The following is a 4,476-nucleotide window of genomic DNA, read 5'->3' as shown; positions in this document are numbered from 1 at the left end:
CTGCTGCAGCACCGCTTGTCTGGCCGTGTCTTCTGTGCCGCAGGTGCTGTGTGTGTAGCCTGTCAGTGGAATGCATGCGGCTGTGGAATTGCCCCCATGTTGTATGGGGAGTTGTCAGCATCAGTGTGTTCTTGGATTCCTGGAATTGATTTTGGGGATCTATCACTGCATTTAATGTGTGCGGCTTGTGCGGGCTGGCACCTGGGGTGTGTGTTTCCATTTGAATACAATGTTTCTTAGGGAAATGGCTGGAAGCCTTATGAGATGTAATACTATCTAATACATATATAGTACAACACTGGCATTAAGAAGTTTATTCAGGATGTTTTGATTTCCAAAAGCGACAGGTTTCAGAGACCCTGACAGGACAGGACTGCTGAATCTTGATGGATATGCGGGAGGGCAGGAGCTCTTCGTGGTAAGAACCTCCGATCACTGGACTGAAGAGCTCGGGAAGTCTAAGGTGTTCCTTTCTTCCCCCCCAGCAAGGAGTGTTCTGATCCGAGCTTTGTGGTTGGTAGTTGCCATAAGGAACCCACAGGAATGGCCGGAAGAACGTGGAATGTTTCCCTCTGATGCAGGGCTCTTGGGCCGCCGCTCCGGGCTATGGCACATTCCTAAATCCCTTGGAGGTTTTATTTCCTGTGTGGTCAAGGCCTTGGGCCTTTGTGGCTTCTTTTGTGCTCCTCTTGTGGGCTTAAACATATTAGTGTGTCTACTAATGTCAGTAATAGATGGAGGTAGTAAAATATATGTTGCTATTAGAATATATACATGAGTGTTTTATATTTATGTGTGTGTGTATGTATATATATTTCAAATGCAGCTGATGTTTCAAGGCGTGGCTGTTCCAAGTGGGGGTGTTTCACTGCGGGCTGCAGGCGCAGCTCTGCGGCTCCGCGCAGCACGGTCCGGCCGCGCAGCACGGTCCGGCCGCGCTCGGAGGCGGCCGCGCAGCACGGTCCGGCCGTGCTCAGAGGCCGCCGCGCTCGGAGGCGGCCGCGCACAGAGCAGCAGCTGGACAGGGCAGCAGGCGGCGCCGCCTCGTGGCCTCGTACGCGGCATGTGCTGGTGCAGGTAGGCCCTACTGCGCATGCGCCCGGCTCGCTGGCCGGCTGGGGTGGGGGGCACATGCGACCGGCTCGCTGGCTGGGCGGCGGGGCAGGCCACAGGAATGACAGCAGGGCCTTTGGGGGCAGCTGTGCACGGAGGCCCAGGGAGGCCGCCGAATGGACACAGGGCATGGGGAGCCAGGTGCGCACAGAGRCCCGGGGAGGCTGCACGAATGACCGCAGGTTCAGGGAGCCAGGTGTGCACGGAGGCCCGGGGAGGCYGTCCGAATAGACGCAGGGTCCTGGGGGTCCAGCTGCATACGGGGGCCCGGGGAGGCCGCATGAATGGACGCAGGGCCTGGGGGGCCAGGTGCGCAGTGAGGCCTGGGGAGGACGCCCAAATTAGACGCAGGGCTCCAGGGGCTAGGTGCACAAGGAGGCCCAGGGAGGCCACACGAATGACCACACGGCCTGGGGGACCAGCTGCGGTTGGAGGCCCAGGGAGGCCGCACAAATGGACGAAGGTTCAGGGGGCCAGGTGCGCACGGAGGCCCGGGGAGGCCACACAAATGGATGCACGGTCCCGGGATCCAGGTGCGCACGGAGGCCCRGGGAGGCCGCATGAATGACAGCAGGGCCTGGGCGGCCAGCTGCGCATGGAGGGTCCGGGGAGGCCGCGCAAATGGACGCARGGCCCSGTGGGCCAGCTGCGCACAGAGGCCCGGGGAGGATGCATGAATGACTGCAGGGCCCAGGTGGCCCAGTGAGCACGGAGGCCCRGGGAGGACGCCCAAATGACCGCAGGGCCTGGGGGGCCAGCTGTGCACAAACTCCGGGGGAGGCCGCACAAATGGACGCAGGGTCCAGGGGGCCAGGTGTACACGGAGGCCTGGGTAGGCTGTGCAAAAGCCCAGAGGGCCCAGGGGCCCAGCTGCACACACAGGCCCGGGGAGGCCCCACGAAAGCCCAGAAGCCCCAGGGGCCCAGCTGCGCTCGGAGGCCCGGGCAGGGGTGAAGCCCAAACGGGGCCAGTTTTGAGGCAAAAAAAGGACAGGGTTGGGACAGGGGATTTCGGTGGTCCCAGAACAGGCAGAATTTGCCTCAAAAGACCCTGAATTCACCTTCACCCACTTAAGGGCTCTGGTTTTGCCCCCAGAGGGCATGCCCAAAAGGCCCCGAACAGACCCAAATTTACCTCCAAACATCTCCGATTCCCCCCAAAAGTGACACGTCCCAAAAACATCAGAAATCACCCCAAAAAACAGCCCTGCTCCTTGGTGCCTTTATTAGGGCACCCATTGGCCCCCCTCTTCCATCCCGAACAACCTCCGCCCCACCCTAAGGCCCAGGAGAGGAGCCACCCCCACCCTGCCCCCAGTGGGCGTGTCCCGTTGAAGGGGCGTGTCCCCCCAGTGCGCACCTGGGGTGAKGCCACGAAGGCCAGCCAATCAGAGGGGTACGTGAGCAGCCCCCGCCCTTTTTGGCCCCGCGGCCACCGTCCTCCTGCTGCCCCTTGCAGCTCCAGCGCCCACTTGAAGCGCCGCCCTCCCACCGCCACTTCYGCCATCTTGCGTCGCTTTCTCCCCGCCCCTTTTCTTACTTGGCCAATGGCAGTGCACTGAGCGTGCAGGTGCACACCGYGGCTCCCCCCTCCCACCTCTTCATTTGCATGCACTGTTCTTATTGACCTGGTGCTGGAGCTGGGCGCTGCCATCTTGGCTGCTGTGCCCTTGCGCGCTGCCATCTTGGCTGCGCTGCTGCCACCATGTTTGGTGGCACCAAATGTTTGATGTGCCGCACCACATGTTTGTCCACCATGTTTGATGTGCCGCAGGATGGTGGCATGGTGGGCGTGGCCTCCACCAGCACCCCTGCCCCTGCCACCATGTTGAGAGGGGCACGATGCCTCCTGGCCCCGCCCCCTGCTGTGGCCCCACCCCCTCCACCCCATTCCTCCAATAAAAAGTGTCCAAACACCAATTGTGCGGCTTGGAAGACTCACCTCTGCAGCAAAATGGCGGCATGGGGGGGGGGAAGGGGAGGCATAGTAAGGGGAAGTGTGAAAGGGAACAAGCTCCGCCCCCCCAAGGGAGGAAAATGGGGCAGAAATGTCAGAAAATGGGGTCATTTTATTACAAAAAAGGGCACAGGAGCAGACAAGGCTGGGGAAGGGTGACCAGAGTGTCGCCCGTGGAGCCTCCTCGGCCCAAGGACTCTATGGTTGTCACAGCCAGAAGGGGCCTGGAGGGCTCCTCTGTGGCGCTCGGTCCTCGTCCTCCAGGGACTCTATGGTTGCTCCATTGAGGCTGGAGTCCTACAAGGACTCTATGATTAGTCCTCCAAGGTATCTATGGTCACTCACTCCTCCAAAATCTCTATGGTTGCTCTTTAGAGACCAGTCCTCTAAAGGCTCTATAGTCACTCCGTAGATGCCAGAGTCCTCCAAGGTCTCTATGATCAGTCCTCCAGGGACTCTATGGTTGCCCCCCTAGTGCAGATGAGACGCATAGTTGGCACTGTGTGCTCCCCACAGGTCCTCCAGGCATCTCTATGGTGTCTCCAGCATCGCTATTGTGTCTCTCTGGCGTCGCCAAGTGTCTCTATGCTTTGGCATCTCTGTGGTATCTCCTGGCATATCTGTGGTGTCTCCTGGAGTCTCTATGGCATTTCTGGCATCTCTATGGTGTCTCTATGGTATCTTTGGCATCTCTATGGTGTCTCTGTGGTGCCAGGGCGGCCGTAGCGCCGCAGCCACTCGTGGCGGTTCCGCAGGAAGAGCTGGAGGCTCCAGGCGTGGGCGACGCGGCGGCCGTTCAGGTCCCGCTGCAGCTCCTGCAGCTGCGATGCTGCCGCCATGATGGGGGCAGGGGGGAAAATGGCCAATGGTGAGACAACATGGCCGCGGGGGYGACAACGTGGACACTAGGGAGACAACATGGCCAGGGCGGGGAGCAGGGCTTACCCAACTCGGCAGCCATGTCTGCACGGGTAGGGCCAGGGGCGGCGGCCCAGGCGGCCTCCAGCACTCGGCGCCCATCGGGGTGCAGGGCCAGAGTCCCCAGGTGGCCCTGGGAGGGATAGGGAGTGATGTCAYGGTGAGGAGGGGCCCTGGGAGGCGGTGGAGCTTGGGGAAACAGCCAATGGGGATGCCTGTGAACCGCCCCAAACCAGGTGTTTCTCCCCCTACCAAAGCCATTTTTACTCCAACCCGACTATTTACCCCCTGCAACCTCCTCCACCAGGGATGTGGGTCCCACCCCCTAATCTGGGTGTTTTCCCCCAAATGCCCCCCCAGGGGCGGGTAGAATCCCCCCTATCMCAGGTGTTTTCATCCCCCTGGCAGCAGGGTTCCCCTGGCCATCTCCCCGGTGTTTTGCCCCCTGGTTTTCCCAGGTGTTTCCCTCCCCATTTTTCCCCAGTATTC

The 4,476-nt window shown here is 60.7% G+C and overlaps 1 long non-coding RNA gene across 1 annotated transcript; it reads right to left on the bottom strand.

Moving 5' to 3' along the window:
* Positions 1 to 3,165: 3,165 nt before the first annotated feature.
* Positions 3,166 to 4,114, bottom strand: LOC112942938. The gene is made up of 2 exons (XR_003248485.1): positions 4,015 to 4,114; positions 3,166 to 3,898 (listed from the first exon to the last, which is right to left on the bottom strand). It is a non-coding gene; the product is annotated as an uncharacterized LOC112942938 (long non-coding RNA).
* Between the last annotated feature and the right edge of the window lie 362 nt (positions 4,115 to 4,476).

Source organism: Nothoprocta perdicaria, unplaced genomic scaffold (assembly GCF_003342845.1).
Source record: "Nothoprocta perdicaria isolate Ctin4 unplaced genomic scaffold, notPer1 scaffold_138, whole genome shotgun sequence".
Taxonomy (NCBI): Eukaryota; Metazoa; Chordata; class Aves; order Tinamiformes; family Tinamidae; genus Nothoprocta; species Nothoprocta perdicaria.
The sequence above is the reverse complement of the archived record's forward strand: the minus strand, read 5'-3'. Positions and strand labels throughout refer to the sequence as shown.